The 26137-nt window shown below is 47.7% G+C and overlaps 1 protein-coding gene across 19 annotated transcripts in view; it reads left to right on the top strand.

Annotated features, from left to right (window-relative positions):
• Positions 1–26137, top strand: part of FOXP1 (forkhead box P1) — a 382770-nt gene that overhangs the window by 273613 nt on the left and 83020 nt on the right. The window contains exon 1 of one of the 19 annotated variants that reach the window (XM_086755820.1): positions 11720–12123. The exons of 17 other annotated variants lie outside the window; for them this stretch is intronic. The gene's annotated coding sequence lies outside the window, so the exon portion shown is untranslated. Of the gene's footprint in view, positions 1–11719; positions 12124–22692; positions 22815–26137 lie in introns of those variants that run through there. One more of the 19 variants, XM_086755819.1, reaches the window with a different exon arrangement.

Below are 26137 nucleotides of genomic sequence, written 5' to 3'. Positions count from 1 at the left end.
AATAATTTAACAGGCCAGGTATGCTTAGGGTTTTAAAAATGTGCACATTTTTCCTGGCCAAGATAAGTATATCTTTGTATTAATAGATGTATTGATTAAAATTTGCAGCTTTAGTTGCTGATGCTCTTAACGATTATTCATTTTGGTTCTTCAAGCATTTTAGCTGCTGGCAAGCGCGCACAGACTGGAAACAAATCAAGAGGCGCATTTTTTTTTCCCAAGAAAGTAAAAGTGCATGTGTGTTTTGGCAATACTAAAAATACAATTTTTTTTTAAAGACGTAAATGTTGTGTGTTGCATTGAGCTGAAAGTTGGATACCGGACTGTAAACAGATTTAGGACGTCCAAGCCAGTATCTCGCAATCGAAACCCGTCCCTTGACTTTTTTATGTGCTGAAATAAGATTTGTTGTATGATAGTTAACCTGCGTGTGTTGGGAGAGAAGAAATAATGAAATTACTAAGATGGAAACTTTTGGGTTAGGTTGACAAAACAGAAAATAAATCTTCCCTTTAAGTCACGGCCAAGAAAAGAGCTTGGGTTTGGTTTAGATTTTCGGGGTGAGACTGGGGGAGGCTGGGAGGACGGAGCTGCCCTTGCCTTTGCATACCGCTGCTTTTTAAAGCCGCCTTTTGGCTGGGCTTTTGTAGAATTTAATTTGCATGCTGCATTACCTTAATAATTCTTTCCAGTATCTTGAGAAACAGAAGAGCACAAGAGGAAAAAAAAATCACTGCAGCTTGATGTTGGGGGCAGTTGCGATTGTTTTTTATGAAATTAGGAATCGTTAGTGTGACAAGATAATAAACATGGAAAGGTGAGGGGAAGGGTATTCTCTGTTTCGCATGGAGCACGTCAGTACCCGCGTACGGAGCCTCGGGTTTTACACGCGATGCAGCATTTTTACATAGTGGTAAATTTAACAACTGGTAGAGAAATTACGTCTCAGCAGGTAATTTGGGTGGGGAAATAACTTTGCAAGTGCATTTATTCTATTTGTATCAGTGTCTTTCTGTTTCACGCTTGAACGTCGGAGTTGATCTGAATTTGAGCTTGATGAAGTCAATGGGTAGACAGGAGCTTCTGCTCCTGTTGGGTAGACAGGAGCTTCTGCAGGTTTTAAATAGTTGACCTGTGAAAATTTCACTTGAATCTCTCAATTTTATTTTTGACTTTGGAAATAAAGCCAAGTTGGGTTTTGCTGGTTTCCACCAAAGAACCCGTGGCTCTTCTGGTTTTCATCCCTAAGCCCAGTGATGGATGTTAGTCAGCTCTTGGAATATGCCTGTGAAGTGCACATATCCCCCCCACAAACAGAACAAAATCTGAGTCAGGTCCTCAAAATTACATGATCAGCTTGAAATTTTTGATACTAAGGGTTTTTTTTCAGTGAAACCTGTGGGCCTTTATTTTGCTGCCCTTTTATATTTTTTTAAAAGCTTTTGATATTCAGTTTTTCCAGCTTTTCAGACTGAGCAGAAAGGTGACAAATGCAGATGTTTTTCTTGAAAGAAGTCTATGATTGTCCTGAAATTACGTGATTCCAAAAAAATCACGGCTTCTAGGAAAATACCAGTATGTTGAGAGAGCTGGCAGTGTGAGGTGCTGTCAGCAAATATGATTATTCTTATTTTATAGCCGTGTAAACGCCGGCGGAGAGATATTAAGTGACTCGCCCAAGGTCAGAGAGCTGCAGATCTTCAGCGTCGCTGGGGTGCGTGGCTCCCGGCGGGATACTGGGAGTTCGGCATCTGCGTCTCGTAAAGAAGTCGGCGCTGAGGGGAAAAACTGAAAGTAGGAGCCGGGGTCCCTCACGTCCAGGCCTGTGCCTTGTTAGAGCACCTTGAGTATCATTTTCTAGCAGGTTTTCTGCTTTGACATGAAACATTTAGGTTTTTTTTTAAAAAAAAGGTGATTTCTGACCAGGTTGGGAGTGAGGCCATGGAGCTGGCTGTGCCCAGGTCCGGCTGTGTGTTGCCCACCCCATGGGAGGAGAAAACAAATGAAACCTTCCTGACTGGTCAGAAACGTGTAAATTGCTGACAAAATGACACATGTAATTAAGAGTGCTCCTGCCATTTTACCTTGTGGTTTACACCTACGGTGTTGAAAAAAGAGAGTGACTCCCACCTCGCTAATTACCATTATCACTGAAATGGTAGGGTTTGAGTCATTAGTTCCATGTGCATTTAATTAGAGGAAGGCTGAAATTGGATTTAACTTATTACTTTTTCATGGATCACTTTCTTGTCATCACTTCAAATTGGATTGCAGCCCCAGGTAACTAATTATGAGCGCCACAGGATCAAGAGTGAAAAAAAGGTAATTAGGAATAACAGTGTTGGACCCTTGCTGGTAGTCCACTTGTGCTCGGGAAGAAATGAGAGCGGTGTTTTGTCGTATTACAGATTAGGGAGTTAAAGGTATGCGCTGCTGCTAGGGATGATGGGAGACCGCCCCCTCCGAGAGCGGTTTATGTGATGTACAGCTGGGTTGAAGATGTTGTAGCGACGTGGTTCCAACAATCGGCTCCTTAATACCCAGATTAAACTTGTAAAAGCAACAGCTCGGTTGTAGGCGTGAGGCGCCTCAGCAGCCAGGTGGTCAGGGGTCCTCACGTACGGGATGTCGGCAGCGCTGTCGAGGCCCTTTTGAGCCACGGTACGGAGCGGTTTAAGTACAGCGAGCTAGAATTGATAACAAATTAATGAACATATTAATGAGCCGAAAAGATCGTTCCTATCTGACGGGGAGATCTATCAACGGGGAGCGCAGCGGTGAGGTGGATGATGTGTGTGTCAGGAATGTAGCTGTGTCGCTGCCCTGATAAAATCAGGACGTGGCTTCTCTTTTGTTTGCTGGAGAGGTTTCTTTTTGCTTTGCTTTTTGTGGGGAAGCTTTGCTTGGTTGGTTCGTTACTTTTTTTTTTTTTTTTTTTGATCTCGTAGATATGATTGCCAAGTTCTGCTTTCTTCAGAAAATACTTTAAAACAAATTGTTTTATTTCCATGTGCAGAACAGAGTTCAGAACTGCAAGTAATCAATTTTATTGACACAGCCTGGAAAAAAATGTTGATGAGAGTTCAAGGATGTGAAAAGATTGAAATTTCAAAGTACCCAACACTGAGTGCAGGAAAATTTCAGAAGCGGTTTCATTAAGCAAAGAAATCTATTGTGTAGGGATCTGGAAGAGGAAAGTCTGCCCTAGGACCGAACGATGTTACGAGGAGGTTGCGGCAGCTGATTTTTGCCTTTAGAAGAGGAAAAGTTTCTTAATTTCTCATAGGAGTGAATCACGGTTCGGAGGCCAGCACAATTTCCTTAAGTTGTTTAAAATGGCTTTTAATGCTCCGTTAATGTAGGCAAATATTTGTGAGTCAGTGTTGGGTAAGTGATGCTTGCTCATTATTTCCTGATGCAAGCCGTGTAGGAAATTATGTGAACACCACGCAGAGATGCTAAATAGACTTAAGAGTAACAAAACTCAGTTACGGAAATTAAGTCTCTCTCATTTGCTTGACATTACAAAATAAGTCTAGAGATTAAAAGGTATTACCTTTAATAGAGAAAGAGAGAATCTCCGTTAATACATCTCAAATTGATTTACAGTTTTTATACATAACCATCCGTGGTTGAAAAGGGGGCAACCTGAGGTCGAGTGATGTAGTGTTTCCCTTTTTCCATATGAGTCTCACTGTGTGTGATAAAAGCAGACTCCTTTATTTTGTCAGTCTGCAGGAATTTCTGATGAAGTGCAGGGGTCACTTTTCTGTCAATTTGAGTAGGCAGCATTTTTGAACTACTGTTTCCCCCCCCCCCCCCCGGCTACAGCCTGTGGCCCTGATCTGACACACGCGTGTACACACACACACACACGCTCTGTGCGCTGCAATCTGCAACTTATTAGTGAGCGGCGCTGGAGCCTGTCCAGTGGTTAGAAAATTTCCTGAAGCCTGGAATAACAGCAGTGGGTGCAAGTGCCATCGAACAGAAGTGACAATGAGGGGCAGTCCGGCCCGCCTGGCGCGACGCCCGGGCTGGAAAACCAGCTGAGATAGTCAATCGCGGGAAGATTGACGCGGTGCATCTGGGAAACGCTCAAAAAGTTGGGTTCTTGAAAAAATTACCTTCTGTGATCGTAAGACATCATCTGTTTTCCTACAGAGATTGTTTATAACAGGGTTTTCAAGCACTTGTCAAATAACCAGGAGTGAAGGAAACAGGCTAAAAATCCCTTACCGTTCAGATGAGTCCTGGCGTAGCTGGAAAAAACCAAACCCTCATCGCAGGGATCTGCAGCTTCCCGAGTCAGAGGGTGCCTGGGAGAAGGGAAAAAAAAGGAAACTATTAGTCAAAAGCGCCACGGCGAGCAGTCGCGGAGCGTGGGGCGTAGGTGGGGCGCTGAGCGCGGCGCTGTCGTTACGGGAGCCGCGAGGTGAAGTCATACCTAGTCACTGTTTTTTTGGTGTTGCTTAGCTTTTGTTACTTAGCTGTGATATCATGGGCAAAATATTATAAACATATCATGGCTATAGCTTGCTTGTGTAACAAAAGATCAGGAACTTTTATTAAGTTTGTTTTCCTTGTCATATTGTAAAAATTTATTATGTGTACTGTGTATATTAGAAACAGATTTGGGTAATTCTGTCTAAATGAAGTCATCCCAGCTATTTCCAGACTGTCTGTTTTTGGTTGTGAATAATTTTCATACATCAGATGGTTGTCATATTTAGTAGCTCTCTACATTTTAAATAGGACATAGCCCATTTTGAACTTCCACGGACTTCAGCCGCCTCTAATTTTTGAGGCTGTTTTGTTGCAGGAGTGTTTCCAAGCACTGCCCAGGGCAGAGCTGGACCGGTGCTGGCGGAGTCCCGGCTTTTCTGCACCAAAATAACAGATTTTTACCAACTGCAGCAGCGCTCGTGGCTCGCGGCAGCACGCGCTGGGGAAGAGCCTGGCAGGTACCTATTGCAGCTTGTCCCTTTGTGTTCACACTTTGCAACAAATATGTTAAAAAAAACACTAAAGAAAAAGTACTGTGTATCAAAAATCTCCTCCCATAAAAGCAAGCTCTTCTCTCAAAGAATGCGTGCTTTTATTTTCCTTTAGCAGAAGTGTGAAAGAAGTTAATGTTGAAATGTTTAAATTTGAATCATACACACATCTACGTAGCAGCGTAGTGACTGCGGCTTTTTTATTTTTTTTTTAAATCCTCAAGGCAAAGTTTCCGTAGTCAGCGCGGGGAAGCTCTGCTGTTTCTCGTGCGCGGAGAGGAGGAATCCGCGGTGATGATCACAGAGCAGAATTCTGCCCTAAAACCGTCACCTTTGCCAGAAATACTTGAGTTACAGCAACTTGTTTAAAAAGAAAGGGGGGGGGGGAAGAGAGAGAGAAGGCATTTTGATCCAGCTTGCTCGAGCGGAGGAGAGCAGCTGTTTGCCTCATGTGTTTAAATCTCTAGAGCTAATATTGAAGTTTCAGGGCAACAAGTGCAATATAACAGAAGAAGGAGAAGCTAAACCCAGGGAAGCGATTGGAAATGCCGCTTGGATGGGGCTTCGGAGCTTGACAGTTTTACAGCTGTGTCATCAGGTTGGCAAAATATTTTGTGGAAAGGCTGTTGCGTTGCTGAAATGTTTTTATTTTCCCGATAAGTGTAATCTGCCTTTTATAAATAGCTAATCCATTTAAGGTGTAACGTTAATGGCGCATAATCTCAAGGCATTGAAAGCCTAGAAAATTAAAGTAGACTGAAGGCACAAGAAAGCGGCGTACTTTGTGTCAGGATGGAGTTCGATGAAGCATGGAGAAGATGGAATAGATTATTAAATAAACTTTGAGAGGAGACAGAAAAGGCACCGAAATCTCTCATTTTGAAAGGAATTAGTTTACTTGATTATATGCAACTGTATCACACTCAGGAAAGTATAAGACAAATGAAAGCAAAACAAAATTTAATTGAGCTATTATTTTGCAGACTTTGGCTCCGTTTCAGACAGCCTAATCAAATTGCGCTTTGCTCAAATAACTAATGTTAGATGCAGTCTACCAACAGATGTTTAAACAGAGGCTAATTGGGAAATCTACATCCCGAGTCTAGCGTGTCTAGCTGGAAAAGTTTTGAAATTGTGTTTTGAAGCGAGTTGGGAAGATGACGGGAAGAGCTCAGGTAGTGACGGGTGTCAGAGCAGCACGTGCCGTGTCACCTGTGCTGCAGCTACCAAGGCCACCCGTAGCTTGGTACCATTGGCCCCGCAGAAAGTTGTCTTCCATCATGTTACGTCATGGGAGTGGTGTAGCAGCTCCGTGGGAGTCACGTGGCAGCACGCATCGAGTAGGTAACATGGTGGAGCACACGGATTGAGGGTGTTGGAAGGGGTACATGTGATTATCAAAGCAAAGAGTTTCCGACCTCTGATTTTTCTTTCAAATCAGTTTTACACCAAAGTCATTCCAGTAGTACCAATGTGATCCATTTTGGTTTGCCCGGTGGTAGCGATCAGACTGTGATTTCTGGGCAAGATGCGCCATCCCTGGAAACATTCCAGGCCAGGTTGGCCAGGGCTCTGAGCAACCTGATCTGGCTGGAGATGTCGCTGCTCCTTGTAGGGGGGTCGGACTGGATGGGCTTTAAACGTCCCTTCCAACCCAAACCATTCTACAATTCTGTGTTTGGTTTTGTGCACTTTGCTGCTCATCGAGGTTTTGGGCCAAAGAGTTACTCGTGGTTTGTGTCCTGGGCTTTGAGCAGGGTTGGTTTGTGTTGTGCAGGTGCGGTGCACATTTCACTGGTATTTTTATCTCTGCAGTCATGAAGCAAAAGGCAAAAATCGGAAACACTTTCCCATCTTTCATTGGGAAAAAAAAAATTAAAAATCAATAGAAGTGCTTTGGCTAACCCTTAATAACTTGGATAAAAATCCAAAGCAAACCTGTTGGGAGATGCCAACCGCCAGCCTAGCCCCTTGGTTCATAGCCACAGTGCACATTTAGTAATTTTAATCTTGTTGGTTTTGCTTGCAAGAACAGGTGCGTAAAGACCTGTTTGTTGATGGTCTGTCCCTGTTATCGCTGGCCGCGTTATTCATTGATGAACCTCCCGGCTCTGCCCCAGCCTGAGCTCTCTTAGGGCCAAGGTGGCAACCTATCGCCCGACGCTGGATTGTAACCTACTTTGAGTGGTCTTCTTCATGGGATGCTTACTCTGGGATGAGTGTATTGGAGAGGCCCGTATGGATCTCGCACAGGTTTGCTCGCTGTTGTCTCAGGGCAGTGGCTCTTCGAGTTAGTGCTGCTGTTGTACAGGTTTAAGAGCCAGTATGTAGTGGGGAGTAGCCAGTCTGAGTGTAAAACAAATAATAATGCACATATATATATATATATTTTTCCAAATTTACCAATTGGAACCCTACAAAAGACAGATTATATTTTATGGCTTGTAAACAGCAGGGCAGATATTTCAGGAGAACTGCAGACAGCTGTAATTTTGTGAATGTGCACAAATTACTTGGAAAACAAATATTCCTCTGCCTACACAGCTGTATTCACAACCGTGGACCAGAATGCCTTTTGCATGATGCTCACGCCTAGTTCTGTGGAATATAATAATGCTCAAATGAAGAAAATGTGATTTAAAAGCGAAATCAGAATTAATACTCACTGTGAAAACCTGTATTACTGGCTGAGGTGTTAGCACAGGAACGGATAAACCACTTCAGGAAAAATGAGAGCTAACCAAAGCATTTATTTATTCACAGATCAAGAGCTGAATGCTGAAGCGTGTGTAGTAGAGGTGAATGTGCCCGTATCTTCCAGAGATGCCAAGCGCTGTCTGTGCAGTCCTACGGGGTAGTCACTGAATTGGATCTGGTGGTTAAAGGGGTCTGTAGGGCTGCGTCTGGTCACTCGTGGGTGGACGGGGTGTAGCGGGGAGATGGGGGCTCCCTGACTCCGCGGGGGCTGAGGGCCAGCGTCGTGCTCGGCCTGTTTCCCCCCGGTTATCTGCGCCCAAGTGGGTTTGCAGAACGCAAGCGGGCTGTCGTCCACCTAGTTGAATGGCATGCTGGCGGTTCCTCCTGTTTGTCCTTTGCTGTGCGATAAGGAGTTTGTACAGGAAAGGCTGAATAACAAGAGAGAAAGCAAAGAAAATCCCCAAAAGCAAAAACAAGGCCAAGCAAGGAGGAGTAAAGCACAAGTTGGCAAGAGCCAAAGGCCTTGCGTTGATTTTACTTCTAGCTCTGGTGTTTATTCAAAGGCTGTGGATACAGGTTAACTTCCTTTGCTCAATATTTATTGCTGCGTTACTTGTCTTGACTGGAACAATGAGCACTTTGTTGACTGGGTTGAGAGATTGTCCCATTTTATTTGGTCTCCTGCACCTCTCTCTGTATCTGCAGGTTTTAAGCAGTTTATTTTAATTTCAGATTTCTAACCCTCCGTCGTGAGTCGCTGCGATGCCGCCGGCAGCAGCACTTGAGGGACTGTTGTTCGTCTTTTCGAAGTGGTGGGAGCGCACAGCGGAGCCGTTAGCTTCTCTGAAACCTGACCTTCCTTGGTGATACTACACCTTGCAGATTGGGAGCAGGATAAACATTTTAAAGGAGAGGGGAAATATCAGACAGGTTATTTTTCATCAGAAAAGGTTGTAGCAATGTTCTGCGCAGGAATTAAAAATAGGAGGAAAAAAGCCATCATGGCAGCAGTTACCTTTGTGTTTGACAGCCGTCAAAGACGCTGCCCAAATCAATTAACAGGAGAGTGAGTGCCTCCTCACCGCTAACCACGCTAACCCTTGGAGCAGAAAACCAGTAAGGGCCCAGGGTAGTGGATGATGACTGTGCTGTTGTCACCCTAATTTAGCAGTGGCAGTGGTTTCGGTGCTGTTAGGAACGGCCCCAAAGACCCATCCCGGCCAGGCTGGCGTGTTTGGGAGGAGCACCCTAAGTATTGGGGGTTTCTCTCTGGAGTAGGAGCAGAACACAGTTGAGATATTTTTAAATAGTTTTGTCCACAACGGGCACTGCAAGGGAAGGTATGTTTATGAGTTCCACCACTGTTATTTTTCACTTGGGCTTGTTGCTTGGAAAGCGCGCTCGTTTTGAGTCCTTCACTCAGCTGTGTCTACCCAGAAGAAAAACAAACCCATTTCTTCTGGGAGAGCCTGGCAGTGGACACATCGGAGCGGCAGGGCCAGCTGCAGAGTTGTGGTGGTGGTTTGTTGCTAATTCTGCAGGAGTGAGCGGAGGGGACCACCCTGTCTTAAAAAAAAAAAAAAGGAAAGAAAAACAAAAATAATAAAAAAACCCAAACAAACAACCCACTTTAAGTTTGTAACTTTGATTTTGCTGGGAAAAAAAAAAGCAAACTTAAAGAAAAAAAAAGGCAGCAACCGCCTTATTCCTTGCACAGGATGCTATAATAATTACTGGGACAGTTTTTCCATTCCTGGTTGCTTTTGCCTCACACCTGTAGGAAGCCTGTTCTTCGGCTTCAGTGCCTCACCACCAAGGTACTTTTATTTGAAAACATGAGGAAATTCAATTTCCTAACGCGCCTCTCAGGTGAGGGCAGTCGCAGCAGCCGGAGAGTCGGGAATGGCTCGTGCGTGAGCGGTTGAGGACGGAGCGATTCGTCCGGGGCCATGCTGAGGTGCGGGAGAGGGAAGATAATTGTAAATGTTCTTCTGGGGATCTGATTGACAGCTTATTGTCTGCAGGCAGTTGAGTGAAGAATAGGAAATGAGTTAAGTGTAGGGGATCTGGCAGGCTGCGGGCTCTCCTGATGATAGCTGCTGCACCCAGCAAAGCACCCGCAGCTCCCAAACCGGCCCCGGGCAGGGGCATCCGTGGCACCCCAAAGGGACGCCCCAAAGTTGGGTCAGATCCTGCGTGAGGTGAGGCTGTGTCTCGTTTGGTGCTGCTTGGTCCTCTGGGGTGCCTGGAGTGGTCTCAGCCCCCGTGGTCGGCGTGTTGGTGTCACCCTGGTTTGCGTGTTAAAGCAATGTGGGGGCACAGCGGGACGTCCCACCGTGCTGGGGGATGCCCGTGGTCCATGAGCAGGACAGGAGAAGGAAACATCGTTTCCCTGACTCAATAGATTTGTTGACACAGGGTTGCTTTGGAGGTTTTACAGTATATCCTGAGGTCTGGGGCCAGCTACGCGTGTTTTAAAGTTCTCATTATCCCACCTTTTCCTCTGGAGTGACGCGTGCCCTCGGGTCCAAGTGCCCATGAGAAGCCCTCAGTGAGCGGTTCAGTGTTACAGAGCTGCACGTGCCGAAGACAGAAATATATTTAAAAAAGAAAAAATTCCTCCCCCAAAATCTCACAGACTCTATTTTTTAATCTCCTTGGCTATGTGCATTTAAAGGGGGGGGGGGGAAACCAAACCAAATCCCAGCTTTGCATTGTCAGTCAGTGTAGGCTTCTGAGCCAGATTGTGCTGCGGAGCACACTGATGTGTCTTCCCCTGAGGTATGGAAAGATCTATGTGTGCTAAGCAGGTGTTTTCGTTTGTTTAATTGGAGCTGAGTTTAGCACAATATTACAGATAAATGAATTACACATGTTCAGTAATTCATAGAAAGCGAGCGTTGTTTTGCTGAGGCACTTGTCTTCGCATCCAGGATCGCAGAGGTAGCGTGCTGGCCAGCGTGGACAGAGGTCTGTTAAAACCCAAAAAAGCAGCGTGTACATGAGGAGAGCCTGATGTCTTGTCGCTAAACAAGCAATAACTATTTCATTTTTGTTTAAATAGTAACATTTTTAATTTTAGATAATATCCTGTTTTGACAAACTACAAAACCACAGGTCTGCAGAAGAAGCGCAGAGGCCCGTGTCGGTAGTCGGCGGCATCTCTGGGCAGGAAGCCTCGAGGTGACACGTGCTGGTGGTGACAGCGCAGGGGATGGAGGGACCCGGGAACTGTCCGGAGCGCACCGGGGCTCCTGAGGTGTGCTGCACCCAGAGCGGTTGGGAAGACAATGGTTGGTTTGCTTCTACCAGTGATTTTTATTTATTATTAGTTCTTTTTTCCACCTCTTCTTTTTTTTCTTTTTTTTTTTTTTTTTTCTTTTTTTTTTTCCTGGGCTTCCCAGACTCAAGCTGCCACCCTCCTTGCAGAGGTGCTGTGGGGCATGGGTGCCTCCAGCCCCCCATCACCACTGACAGGTCTCACAGCAGCGGGACGGGACCCTTGGATCCCAGTGAAGCCTCCCCAGCGAGAGCAGCACGGGTGATGTGCTTGGCCCCGCTCTCCCCCACGAGCAAAGGAAGAGCAAAACTGGTCGCTCCTTACAGCTTCCCTCCCGATTTTGAGTAGTCCCAGCCCTTGGCCAGCTTCCAAATGGATAATTACATTCAACTTACCCAAATTTCCTCTGCAGATTCAATTGTAAACTATTTTCTCGCTCTCTCCTGCCAGCGTTGTATATAACTGTGCTGCGCAGCGTTAAACAACTGTCAGCGCAGCTCCAGAGCCGGTGGAGTTGCAGGCACAGAAAGCAAAAGGCTGCACAGAACTGGCGCTGAACGTTAGAGAAAGCGTTGTTTGTGCCTGCTGGGTTCGCGAGGTACTCTGGAGCGAGCTGTTGGATTAAAGGTGGGGCTGGGGCGTAAGTCACTGTTGGTAGCAGGTGGTGCCAGCACTTGAGGCCGGCTGTGAGAAGTGACTCATTTGGGGACGTCCTCTCATAGATGTCCTTGCTTTCAGGCCTTCTAATAATTGAAATTAAGGCTGTTTAGCTGCATTCCTCATTAATCTAGGAATTTGTTAGTGCATCGCCTGTAGAGCTGCCGTGTGTATTCCTTCCCTCCGACCAGCAGTGGGTCCCCACCAGCCTCCTGCCGGATCGCTGCATGGAGATGGGCTACAACAGAAGGGCAAGAGCTACAATAATAGGAAAAACTGCAACCCTTACCCACACAGGTGCCTGTATAAAGCTGTGCCTAGCAGAGCCTGCACCCTAGGATGTGATCCTGTGATCCAAGCAAGCAGGTCTTGAGGCAGCAGCACGTCCTTCTGAAGGAAGCTGAAGGCACGCGGGGAAGCGGTGTGTGATCTGGGAAGCGCTCTGGCGTCCTCCGGGTTAAATGGAGCCACCCCAGTAAATCACAGTTGAAAGTGAGTTGGAAGCTTTTAAAACTGTTACTCGTGTGAGGCTTTTCCTGCTGCACGTGTCGGTGTGGGATTGTTCTGCAGGAGGCTCCTGGGAATTTCAAGTGTGTCCAGACCCAGCAGCAATCTCGCAAGGTTTGTGGCAGTGTAATCTATAAACTCTTAATTATATATATAGCTGAGTAAATAGCTTGAAATTTCTTTAAACTCTTTGTTCACAAATGTATATTAAAAAGCGCCCATCCCACATGCACACGCACACGCCCTGTTCCTTCCTTCCTCGTTTTACACCCACTTCCAGCGAGGCTTTGGCTCGTGGCATCCTTCCTCCTGTCAGGAGCCGCGGCCGGAGCTCCCCGCGGGGCTGGCGCGGCCGGGGGCTCCGATGGGTCACCGAGCCCCTCCGCTCTGCCACCCTCCCGGCGTGCCTCCGGTGTCCGGGGAGGGTGCAGAACCTCCTGCCCGTGTCTGGGTTTCCCGCTTGACGTGCAGCCCGTTTGGGAGAGGCTGATTCCGCAGCTTCAAACACTTTAATGAGATGCAAATTGTTTGCGATGCTGCCTTATTAAATGTATTGTAATTTTAAAATCATTTGCCTGTTAATTGTATTTAAATAGCTGCCACTTAGACAAGCAGAAACTTTCCAGAAAGATAAATTGTTTTTTTTTTTTCTTTTTATTGTGTTTGAAAGCGGCCCCGGTGACCCCTCTGGGCTGCTTTGATGGGGCACCTGCCCCGGCCTCGCTGCCCTCCTGCTCCTCGCTCCTTCCCGAAAGCAGAAACGCTCAGCCTCTTACCTTTCTTCTCTGAAACTGCAGTCCCCTGGGAAGGGAATACAGCGGGTGGCTTGGGAGGTTTCAGGCGGAGACAGCTTGCTTTCCCCTCTTGTTCAGCCGACTCGGATCAGCCTGGGTCAGGTTTTGGGGGGCGTGTGGCGCAGGTGCTGCCAGCCCCACGCAGATGGTAATGGAAAGGATCTCGAAGATTTGGGGGGTTGCTTAGATATTTCGTGCCCTTTGAAATTCCCAGCCCGTTTTAATGCTGATGTATGCCAAGGCAAGGCCGCCCGTCCGCAGCACCTTCACGGCTCTGTCTTTTGCCTGGTGTAACAAATAGCGGAGTTTCTCTTGGCTCTGGCTGAGCAGTGTCAGGTCCCTGTTGACCTCAGTTCAGCTTGGTTTACAGCTGATTTGGATCCGACATCATTTCTAGCTTTGGAATGGAGCATGCTACACGGTATCATAGAATCATAGAATTGTTAGGGTTGGAAGGGACCTTCAAAGGTCATCTAGTCCAACCCCCCTGCAAGGAGCAGGGACATCCCTGACTAGGTCAGGTTGCTCAGAGCCTCATCCAGCCTGGCCTTGAACGTTTCCAGGGGTGGGGCTTCCACCACCTCTCCGGGCAACCTGTGCCAGTGTTCTATAACTCACATCGTAAAAAATCTTTTCCTAATTTCCAATCTAAATCTACCCCCCTCTATTTTGAAACCATTACCCCTTGTCCTATCACAACAGGCCCTACTAAACAGCCTCTCCCCATCTTTCTTGTAGGCCCCCTTGAGCTACTGGAAGACCGCTGTCAGGTCTCCCCGGAGCCTCCTCTTCTGCAGGCTGAACAGCCCCAACTCTCTCAGCCTGTCCTCATAAGAGAGGTGCTCCAGCCCTTTTATCATCTTCGTGGCCCTCCTCTGGACCTTCTCCAACTGGTCCATGTCCTTCTTGTGTTGGGGGCTCCAGAACTGGACACAGTACTTCAGGTGGGGTCTCGCCAGGGCAGAGTAGAGTAGTATCATTTGTATCTTATTTGTGTTTGAAATACCGTCCTGGAAAAAGAAAAAATAATATTTCCGTATCAGTTTGGTCATTCTTCGTGCTGAAGGCCCCACCCTGCCAGCGCTCCTGAGTTTTCCAGCTCCTCCGTGTTCCGTGCCGGACCCTCACATCAATTCTGCCTTGTTTCCCCCCGTTGATGCTTCGTATTCCCTTTGTTTTCTGTTTGCGTCGTTGTTGTGTGGCAAGATCAGTAATAATAGTTAATAATTAGCTGTTCAATAGCACTCTTCACCTTCAAAGCAATTTTAGGCGTTAAATGACTGCAGCTCAGCTGGCACTGTTACAATATTGACTTGTTACTTCACCAGTGTCACACAGGCAGCAAAAGCTGCATTTTTATGGAGGCCAAAAGGGGGTCATTTTTTTTTTTTAGAGTACAAAATTGGCAAAAAAAAAAAAATTTTCTCTTAGGCTGACACTTCGTTTGCCAAATTTCAGCATAGAGCCAATTTTTAAAGCTGAGTAATAAACACCTGAAAAGTTCTGGTTTATAATGGCAGTGCTGAAAAGCCGTTAAATGAATGGCTCCGCTATAACACGAGAAAACCCTCTTAAACTGGCGAAAAACCTGTAAAAGCTGGACAGAGGCTTAGGGAACGCCAGCTTCGCCGTTCAACCCAGAGCTGAGGGATGCGAAGTGAACCTGCGGGGCCTGGTGGGATGGATCGTTACGGGTGTCCCTTCTCTGTGATGGGGAAGTGGTCCTGTCCCGGGTACGTGGTGGAGCAGTGTGAGCATCGTGTCCCAGGTGAGCATCTCTCCAGGTCCCTGCAGCCGCTGGGGAGAGGGAGGGCGAGGAGGTGCGATGAGGATGGAGCTCCAGGAGAGCAGAGAGCGGGATTTGCGGCACGGTGAGGAGGGAAGGCCTGGAGCAGAGGAGGAATTGAGGGATGCAAGGCGGCAGAGAGGGTTTGGGAGGAAACGACGTGGGGACGGCGGGAAGGAGCAGTGAATTGGGACACAGGGCCGCGAGCCTGCGCAGCAGCGGGCACGGCTCTAGGGTCACACACGCGGTCCACATCGACCAGAAGGGAGACCTGACCAGCAAGGTGGCAGAAAGCCCTGGAGAAGCCCTGCTTGACTTGTTTTCTCCGGGGCCCGAAGGCATATTTCTGCACGGATTTTCAGAGAAGTGAGGGCAGCTGCGCTTCTTTCTGCCCAAAACCTGCGGCTCACTGGCACATGCGGATTCAAATGCCAAATCCCAGAAGTGTGGGTGACCGAGAGCAAGGTATTAAAAGCCACCTCTCTAAGGCGGCACGCGGCCCGTGCCCAGCTCGGACCCTCTCCCCTTCCCAGCGCGGGGTCTGCTGGCAGACGGTGCCGCTGGGAAGCAGAACTCTAAGAGCAGCGTAGTAAAACAGCAAATTGACCAGTAAAAGAAATCAGTAAATGAAGGGAACAGCTATTAATGTGCCAAGCCAAGATGTGTAATTATACCCTAGGACTTTTCCAAACTAATACATGTTAAAGGTGTAAACCTATTAAAGGAGAGATTTTTCTGTACAGGGAACTTATGTAGATGGAAGGATTTACACTGTATTTTATTCTTGTATTATAAGGTATAAGGAACATTTGAGCAAATCCAGTCATTCCTATTATTACAATATCATACGTTTTTCATACCATTTTATGCGGTTCTTCAAAAACTTTGGCACTAATTCTCTTTATATTGTTAGGAATTTTCTTTTAAAAACTGAATTCTTTTTCTCAAATAGTTAATTAGATTTTGAACTTCAAATACAGTACTTATTTTTTTTCCTCCCAAGAATAGGGGTGTTAGATCTATTGTGCTGGCCAAATTACAGTTTGGATAGTTACATTCTCTCTGCTTAATCACCCTGCAATTTCATTCCAGTGAAGGATTTGGTGCCTCAGGTGTCCTGAATTCCTCCAGAGCTCTGTATGGTGAAGTTGCTGCCGCTATCCACCCCAAAGTGGCTGCATTTAATGGCAGAGAATTGTCTTCTCCTTCCAGAGCAAAAATAACAGTTTCACTTGCAGGAATGGATCTTTGCAGCATTTCTCCATGTTACGCTTTGCAGCGAGTTTGTGCTTTTCCAACCCAGGCAGCCCTGCCCCAACTCTTCAGGCACATCACAGGGATTTCTCTTGCGATGGGAAGACAAATTAGTTTTTAGGGGCCCCAGACAAATTCCTTTATTTGCTCATTCACCCTTTGCCACGATGGATGCAGCGAAGGAGTGAGTCCCAGCCGCCGCACTGCATCCCATCCCAGCTCAGAGACTCGCCGCCTCTCAGCGCCGTCTTTTTTCTCGTGGCTCAGAGGGAAGAAAAGGGTTGGGATAAGCAGCAGCCAAATTTGGACAGGAAACGTCCATGGGTTGTAATCCTTGATTGCAGATGGGAGCCCCGTTTGCCTGGGGGAGGGAGGCGGGCGGGAAGGGAGGACCCTGTCCTTCAGTTCCCGTTTGGACCCCGTTTATTTAGGAAGAAGTGATGGATCACGGCGTTGTGCTGTGAAGGGCCGGAGTGGAAGTACAAAGGAAAACCCCAAAGCACACAGTGAGCCCTGCTTAGTGCCGCACAAAGGACTCTGAGCCGGTCAGATGACCCCAAGGGATCCGGGAGCAAAGTCCTATGGTTGGGGTGTTTGCTTAGCCTGCACGGCTGGCTGTTTCTTGTCCCTGTGAAACCAGACGTGCACCATCAAAATGACTGACATGGCCAAAGGCCAGGCCATGGCTGTGCCGGAGCTGGGTCTCCTCCTGCCCTGCGGCATGCCGCCGGCTTCTCCTCCCCACCCGCCCCCGTCCTGCTGGGCCAAGCGAGCGGATGCTCCTGACCCGGAGACAGCGAGGAGGAGGAGGAGAAGCACCCTGTGTGGGTTGCGCTGAGGCCTCCCTCACCACGCCCTGCTTCCAAAAACGCTGTTTATCCGTATGCAGGGGAATCCGGGATGGTGACCTGCAGTAGCTCATCCTGGTAGTTCCGCGCTGCCTTGCAGCAAGCATGCCTTGCAAGTCCAATGTGGCAACCGGAGGTCATCTCGGAGGGCTCCTCTGTGTCCTCCTGCCTGCAGTAAGTCTTCTTGGCTATAGCATTGTTTGCCGGCTTTGCAAATCGCACTGTTCTGCTGCTTTTTGACATTTCTGAGGTGCATTTGATTCCTGGAGCTGAGGTCCCAGTGCCGCTCTCAAACTCTTTCCCCGTGTAGCAGCAGCAGCAGCGCTGCACATTTTCTATGCACTCCTGTCTAACCATGAGGGCTGTTGCCTGAACACCTCTTTAGGAAATAATTTGAGTTGTTCTGTTGCATTTACAAAGTTAACATTTCCTCTTGAAAGAAAAGATGAGCAAAAGCTCTTCCCACGGCTGCCTTCTTTAAAAAAATTAAAAGTAGCTTTTCAGTGTTGGAGGAGAACTTGGAACTCTGAGCCAGCTAAATATACTGTATCATGAAACCTTGGGGACCACTGAGATGAGAACAGTGGCCCATTACTGCTAAGATATTCTATTTAAAATATGCCGACGTGCCTTCCCAGCAGAGCGAGTGAAAACCGGCAGGATGCCCAGCGATGGCACAGGTTCTTCTCACAGATGTAGCTTCTAGGCTGCGTGCGGGTAAGCTGCGTAACGGACTGATAGGCGCTTTTACGTGAAAAGGCCCATATTTAATCAGATTTATTTTAATTTAAATCGATGTCAAGATGCCTGTGTGTGTAGGGGTGCGTGTTGTGGAAGTAGGCATGGTTTTTTCGAAGCGGGGTTCTTGTGGGGCGGCAAAGCGTGAAGCCCCCTGATGAGAGAGGTGGGTTACCAGGAGAGGGCAGCACGCCTGACGCTGCCTTTCACACCAGATGTACCTGCCCCAGCCCCAGCCCGGGGTGATCTGTCTCCACATGCCAAACTGGGGACACTGGGGCAGCCCACAGCGCCTGCCTGCCCACACCGAGGAGATGATCTGTCTGGGGTGGCCAGGAGTTGACTGGTTAATACTTAGCGGGCAAAACTCTGTTTGATTGATGTTTGCTTTGTTGATGTTTCATTCTGTGGGTTTTTTTTCTTACCATGGCAACTTTCACATCATGACAAAACACCTACTTTTTCCTCTCGGAGCCAGCGCGTTGTCATGCCCAGGAGGTTATTTTGGTAGACAAGCGTTGTTCTTTTCAAGTGGAGGTGTTGCCATCTCCTACCAGATACCACCTCTGGTCTTGCCTGTCCTAAGAAGGGTTTCTCCATGCGAACACCCTGTTTCAACCCCTGGCAAAAAAAAAATGTTTTAATGGAAACTGCAGCATTTCCTCTACTGTACGTGACATAAATGTTATCTCACATAATTAAGGAAAGTAACCGAGAACAGTTAGTGGTGATTACCTTTCAATATATTGTGTACTTTGGGGCAGAAAAATAAATTATGAATAATGCCCAAGCATACTTGGAACAATTTGCACACTGTGCTGTGAGTGATGCAGACCTGCTGGTAGAAGAGTGTGCTAATAAATTTTACTTTGTGGCGGAAACAAGAGATTACAGTTTATTAGGAAAGGAGATGGCAATTTATTAAGATCAATCAAATAAGAATGCAGAGCAAAAATGTTGCTTTTTAAATTTGTTTATTTATCTGGACACATGGAGGGGTGCGATTATATAAAATTTGTTGTTTACCTGTGATGTTTGATTCATTATTAATATTTTTATGTTTAGAGGGAACCATAATTTTGCTGAAATGTCTTCCATAACTCCTGCACAATCATATTCATAACTCACCTGAATGTTGACACATCCTGCTGTGTATATATAAATTAACTGGTAACACTGGCATTATAAAATGATGCATTAAATGAAGATGTGAATGGTAATTTAAAGCATGCCATGAAGTGAAATTTAAACCATTGTACAACACTAAGGGGATTTAAAGAGCCTTCTTCGTGCAGAATTTGCAGGGGCAATAAGGAAAATGACAGTTTCACATCAAAAAAAGAGCAGCAATGGGGACACAGGCGTTACTGAAATGTTAATTGCTGTGGTGTTCTGTTTGTTAGAGACACCGCCAGCCTAAAAATCAAATCACTCTTCTGCCTGAATATGTTTTACCGTGAGGGTATTAGCTGAGATTATTTAAAATTACAAAAAAAAAAAAAAATGTTTACTTTGTCCTTTTCTCAGCACTTTGTGGGTAGTGAGTTTCACTGTTTCCTGTTTAGTCAGTTGTTTTCCCCGTTTGTTTTCATAGGTCTTTCAAACAGCAACAAGGGAAAATGAAGCATTCTCAAAACAGGAAAATGTGATTTAACCCCACAAAAATGGGCCTGGGGATCCAGGAGCAGGAATAGTATCCCAGGCTGCTATTTCCCTCAGAACTGCAAAGAGCAGCTCGCTTGTAAACCGGCCGGTGGCTCTAGCCCGTGTGCCGAGCAGCGTAGTTTGGCACTGGCTTTTGCTAGGTTTGGTGTAGACTCCTCCGTGCCGCAGCAGCACCAGCACCAAAGTTCACCTGGATTGCTCCCAAATTTGTACTCGGAGACAGAGAGTGCAGGATTTGGCCCACCATCTGCTGCCAGAGAGCAAAAGGTGGGGGACATCCCCAGGACAAGAAGAGATGATTTGCTGTCCCGGGTAGAAATTGCCTCGTACTGGGACTGGACAGAAAATGTCCTGCTCCGGGGCAGGCTAGCTCTGCTTAGAGGAGGTTGCGCTGTGTGGATGTCTTGTCTTGTTTTTCTTTCCCCCTTGCCCCATATGCAGCTGGGGCTTTTTGGTAGGCAAGTCCGTGGCTTCTGCGTGGATAGGTACCTGCAGAAGTCTGTGAATAAAGTCTACATGGAAAATAATGGCATGACAAAACCATTTATTCCACTGTGTTCATCTTCGTAATTCATAATCTGTTCCTCTGAGTTGGACCTTGGAGCCTAGCACTAGGGCTATATTCCAGTGATTATTTTTTTTCACCTAGGTGTTGATACCACCACTTAATATGAATCTGATCTCATGAGCGCGCGGTGCGAAATAGCCACCTCGTCTGCCAGGCTCGTTCGCAGTTATTTTTAATTTGATACTTTATATGTTCTGTTTTGAACATCCCTGTCTGATGGTCTCTGTCTGTGATGACTCTCCCTAATTGAATGGAATTAAAGTGGGAGTTTATGGTTCTTCTTGGTCTTTTAAAATACTTTGCTGGCTTAGAAATGCGTTGTGTTTCGTGGTGACCTTACTTAACAAGTGCTCCCATCTCCGTTACTAAGGGAATAGACTGAAGTTTTCAGTCCACAGCAGACGTTGGCTGAGCTTGCAGGTATGAAGCTTTTATATGAAAGGGTATAAAATGCTTTTAAAATACAGCTTGCAGGTTCTGTGGCCAGCGCTCAGTGCTTAGACAGCACCTTTCGTTTTCAAAGTGTTTTGCAAATATTGGTCTACAGAAGATCCCAAAATGAGTAGAGTTGTCCCCGTTTTGCAGATGCAGAGACAGAGATGTTGAGGCCGTTGACTGCCTTTGAAGTGGTGGGCGTGCAGGTGCCTCCAGAGCCAGGTTAGAAATTTTGCAAACTGAGCTCTCGGAGAGATAGGCATCTTCAATGTGATTTAAAAGAAATTTTAAAAACCAAAATTTCTGGGTGACTTGCCCAAGGCTGGGGAGAATTGTCCATGCCAGAGCCAGCACTATGCTTTTGCTTTGCGTGTAGCTCACAGCCTTCTGCTTGCATTGCCACGTTCCGCTTTTTCTTTGCCCTTGGAAAGAAGAGAAATGCCTTGCACAAAATTGTAGGCTTCATAGAGACTCGTTTTTTTATAAATATGGTAAGGCAGAGCTTGGTCCAAAGGTGTGTGATCAGCCAGTGATCAGGACAGGATGGCGGCACTGGTCTTTCGTTGAGCTGCGTGTACCTGGATCTGGCTGTCTTAGAAAATGAGAATTGAAGGTGTGACTTAATAGGATTGAGGGTCTTGTGTGTGTCAGAACTTTGTGCTGAGGAAGACAAGATAGATCAGAAGATTGCTGAAGTGGGGTCTGCAGAGACTGCCCGGGTGCGTGCCCCCCTCCGTGTCCCAGCTGCAAAGCTAGTGAGGGTGTGTTACATGCACAGAGCTGTTTCTGAGGATGCTCCTTCGCTGTCGGTGTGGTTGGGACGCTCTTTGCAAATGCAGCGGGGAGGAGGAGGTGGTCTGCCAGAGAAACTGTTGAAAAGTTTAAGTCTGTGCATTCTGTCCTATATTCCTCAAAGCAGTCGGACTTCCTTGAGATTACTTTGAAGTCCAGGACAGGAAGGATTCTCTTAAGCGCGGGCGATAATTACTACTAGCTCATCGCACGCGTTGCCGGTTTGTAGTATTACTGAGTGTCCAGTGTGTCGGAGTGCGTGCGTGTGTATCTGCTGAACTTTGCCTACAGAGAATACTGACCGCCGCCGGCTGTTCCCGTGGCCCGTAGGCGCTGACCCGCTCCCTGCGTGTGTGCCTCTTTAAGAGGCAGGCGCTCGCTGATTCATGTAGGCTGTTTCTGGCAGATTTAGGGTCTTGCAAAAGATGCCCTTAGTCCCTTATTAAATATTCATAAGAGGGTGGGGTCACATTTTTGTGACCTGAAAAAAAATCCCATTAATAAATCTGTTATCTGACACGAAAACACTTTCGGGTGGGAAGCAATCCGTATCGCATCCCGTTTAACATCAGATCACAAGTTGTCAGTAAATTGGGTCCTTTTGTCTTTGCTTCTTGTGAGGTTCGTCAGCAGCATAACTAATGGCGCTATTGTCTGGCGGCCCTCCACTCCTGCGAATAAAATAGTTCTGTTCGCGCTGTCAGGGCGGCTTCTCTTTTCAGTGACTTCCACCTGAAGTATCTGCACAGTTTGGAAACTATGTGAAAATGTTTAAAAAAAAAAAATGAAATGCAAAGAGCAGGAGAGATTTTGCCCAACAATGAATGGAGAGTAGCGTTTTGGGCACGAGACGATGGGTTGGCGGGAGCGCGGCCGTGCCTGGGCGAGCGACGGCGGGCTGGCAGGGTTGTGTCAGCGTGTCCCAGTCTGCAGGGCTGTGACAAGTATTTTTTTGAGCTCTCTGGCATGGGGGTTTGAGGAAGGTTGTTCTGAGGGCCCTGAACCCCCTGATCCAGCTGTTCCAGCAGTGGCGCAGGCCCAAAGGCAGCATTTGGCTTCTGCCAAAATTGAGGGGGCTCCCAGCCAGGCCGGGATGGCTCCAGCCGCAGGGGCCCTGGCTTCCACCAAAACTGGGGGGCTCCCAGCCAGGTGTGGGGATGGCTCCGGCTGGCCCAGGGCAGAGGAGCCTTGGCCCAGGAGGTGCGTGGGGGTCTCGGCCCTGTGCGGACACCGGTCCCGCTCTGGGGGGAGCGGGGGGTCTGGTGCCAGCTCCTCTTGGAGGCTTCTCGCTGTTGGGTTTTTTGAAATTATTCTCTCCCGATGTTAAACTGAGAGGAGAGCAACGGCCAATTTTCACGGGAGAAAAGTTGCTGTGGAAGGAGGGAGGGAGAGATGCCGTGAGGTGCTGCCGGGAGCCCGGTGCTGAGCTGACACCTCTCCCCGCTGCTGGCACAGATTTATTGGGATGGGGAGGGGGGCCGGCTTTTAAGCGGTTTCCCGGCGGGTCGCTGCGGGGCTGGCGGGTCAGAGGGCGCCGAGGCAGCGCGGTGCCCGCCGCGGTTGGAGGAGGAGGAGGAGGAGAAGGAGGAGGGCGAGGGGGGCCGGGCCCCGCGGAGCGCCCCGTTCCGGGGCGGGGTGTGCGCGGCGGCGCAGGGCGGGGCCGCGCGGCGGCAGCCGGCGAGCAACGCGCCCCGGCCACTCCGCCCGCACCCGCGGAGCCTCCGCGCCGCACCGCACCGCTCCTCGCCAGCCCGCTCCATGGCCCGGCGCGCCGCCCTCCGCCCGCCGCCGCCCAGGTGGGTGCCGCGCTGAGGGGGGGGGGAAGGCGGGAACAGGGACAGGCCCGCTCCCGAAGTGGCGGGGAGAGCCCGCAGAAGGCGGCCGGTGCTGCAGCCCTTGGCGGGCCCGGCTCCTCCTGGGCCGGGCCGAGTTTCCGCGGTGGCCGCGGGTGAGAGGAGGGAGGTACCTCGCAACTTGCTGAAGGTTTTTTTTTTTTTAAAAAAAAAAAAAAGTGATTTGTTTTGTGCCTTCGCCTGTCTTTTGTTCTGACAGCTCGGGTGCGCGTAGCCGGCCGGGCGGTTTTCACTTCAGTTTTGAAGACAGAGCGAGGAAGGCGGGAAAAGTGCAGAGAGCCGGGGAAAAAACACTCGGTCAGGTTTAAATGTCAGGAACCGGGATCGCTGCCTGGATTCGCCAGTCGCTTTCCCGGGGTGGGGGGGGAAATGAAGGGAGCGAGGTTTGGGTTTGAGGAGCCCCGGTGCAAGAAACGGAACGGGATCGCGGCGGAGCCGAGCTGGGGGTCAGCCCTGCCGGCCGGCATCCCGGGGCGAGCGGGATGGTTTTCCAGGGTGGCGGGGAGGAGGGAGCCCTTAGGAAGTGGGTGGTAAGTTTAGAGCAAAGTGCAGATACACTCTTCCTCTTTGCAGTTAACTCCTTCAAAGCCGGCTTGTTTTACAAAACGCCCAGGGTTTCCACTTGTCCCCGGGCTGGCGGTCGGGAAAAGCCACCCGGTAACGCGACACGGTGGTCTCGGTGCCTGTGCCGGCGCTGGAAGCGCTACCGTTTTATATTTTTAAATAAAAACAAGTTTGGTGGCAGGAAATATGAATCATTCGGGGTGACTAAGACCTGTTTACGAAAACGAAATGGTCAGATTTATTCTAGCAGCGAGTGTTGAATTGCTAACTACAATAAATCGCTAAAGTTTATTTCTAATAAAAAGTGGCTTACGCAGGCTAGTTTGCCTTTTTTTTTATAAATAAACTTAAATGTTAAAGTCTTTTTCATTTGGATCAGAGCTGATTTTCGTGCCTGATGCTCCCGGGCCCGATCCTGGCATGGCTTGTGCACGTGCAGTAGCTGTAACGGGAGAGGGGTCTCGCCCCCTCGCTCCCCCCCAAACAGTAAGCACTCTGCCTGCTCTCTGAGAATTGGCCGGATCAGGCCCCTCGTAAGCACATTGTGCAGAGCTTTTGGATACCTTACACATCTTGACATCAAGTTAAATGCAATTCTGTTTGCATCTAGCTCTTCTAAAAGTCACAGCGAAAATACGTGTTTATATGTGACCGTGTCATTAGAGCGTGCTTCTCTCTGGTTAAGAAATGGCTTTGGTTGACTGTGTATTTTCTGCAGTAGCAGCCTAGAAAGTCTCTAAAAGCAAGGACCCTCCTCTTCTCACAGCCAGCGGGAGATCTGCTGTCAGAGGGCTTTCAGTGATCTCCTGTGACTACTTCCAAAAAATTTCATTGATAAGGCTGCAGAGATGAAACCCAAATCCTGCCTAAACAGAGTAGCTGCCTTGGCCTAGACTGTGATAGAGCTGAACTGCAAACTGATTGGTCTGACACTTTATAATCAAAGTTGATTTATTGTTCATTAGTAGTGCATTAGCCCTTTCAGGCAAGACAGTTATTTGTGTAGTGGCCTGTCAAACAAAAGACCACTAGCACCTGTCATTTCTAAACCATGAGATAAGCAAGCAGATATTAAGATAATGTGAACAGAAATACACTGGAATGAGGTAAAGTTCTCGCAATTTCTCTCTAAAAAATACTGTTTTATGTAACGTGCTCGTGGTTAGCGTGTAGAGGGACTAGACTATAGAGCGGAGGGGATCCCCTGCACCAGGACTGTCAGGAGAAGGCGTTGGGGGTGAGCTGGGGTGTGCGTGGTGAGTAGTGGGGTGAGGAGGCAGCTGGGGCAGATAATGAATTGGGAAAAGCCCGTCGCCGTTACGGAAGATGTGAATGCCATTTTGTAGCCTTAATTGAATTTTGTTTGATTTTGGTTTTAGCGTGAGAGCAAGATTGAGGCAGTTTTCATGTTTTGTCCCTGACTCCTTCCTTCTCTTCCCAATGGACAGATGTCATGAAACGATGCTCTTACTGGCAGGGGTTAATTATATGAAAACTTCATGACATCACGGCAGAGCTGTGAGAATGTCAAAATACATCTGCTGCCATATTCAGACATATTGGTCTCCCTCCTCTCCCCCTATATCAGCTCCCCTCCCCTTCTCAAAAGGGAATGATCTCATGACATAAAACAGAAAACAACACAAGTGTCAAAAGAAAACAAAATTAGTGAACTTTTGTCTGCCACCATAGAAACGAGGATTAACTTATGTTATTCCAGAGCATGGAATGGAGACTATCTGCATGAGGATATATAGTGTATTGTCTTCTGTGAATTTTCATTTGACAGGGATTTTGGAGGCTGTGATCTTAATTAAATCTCAACTGACTCAAATAATGCATCTAAAGGCATGCAGTGTTGCGTAACCTTGCTGAGTTGGTAAACCATAAATCATCAGAAAGCTTATGATAGGAAGCGCTGCTTTGAAATTTTTTTTTTTTGTTTGCTACAGTTGGGGTTGTTGTTTTTTTTTTGGTCTTGTTTAACATACGCTTTAGTGTACTGTACCGCTGTGCCCTCCCCTTTTTAAGCAGCATAATTTTTGCTTTTTTTTTAAGCAAGCTCTGAGACATGCTCTGACCGCTCAGCCGAACTAAAGAGAAGCCATAAATATAATGGGATTGACAGAGAATAAATGAAATCCCTGCGCTGAGTTTCCGGGGAATCTCGCTGCTCATGGGAGGGTCTGGGTGCCTCCTGTTCTTCTACAGCCAGATGAGCCCTCTGCTCGTTTTAAGAGTGTAACTCTTAGCCCCGCGCTGAAATTTATACTGGGGCGTAAATAGTTATCAGACACCGCTGTGGAGTCGTAGCGTATCGCCCCCGGGTTGTAATGGGTCACAGATGGATTATTGCGCTAATGGACGGTGGGCTCTGAGCTCTCCGCGAGCTGGGTTGATTTTACTTGTGTGCAAGGAAGAAAAGGGTCACAACAGTTGCGTGGAGAAGGGTAAAGGGGATTTTTGGGCATAGAAAGTGATGTAGGGCAGTCAGAGCGATTTCTTACGCAGCGTTTCAACCTGGCAACGCTCGAGCACTGGTGATGCTTGAGAGTCACGTTGTTTTTAAAATACTGAAGCTAAACACACTAGCATTTCAGTGTAAAATTCTTTAATCTCTGTATTTGTGATGGCATGCCCTGAGCAGCTGAAGCAAAGGTAAGGGGAGAAGGATTTTTTGCATTCAAAAGTTTAAGGAGTTG

This window comes from Chlamydotis macqueenii, chromosome 10, assembly GCF_036417535.1.
Source record: "Chlamydotis macqueenii isolate bChlMac1 chromosome 10, bChlMac1.mat, whole genome shotgun sequence".
NCBI lineage: Eukaryota > Metazoa > Chordata > Aves > Otidiformes > Otididae > Chlamydotis > Chlamydotis macqueenii.
This window is presented reverse-complemented; position numbering and strand designations above follow the sequence as displayed.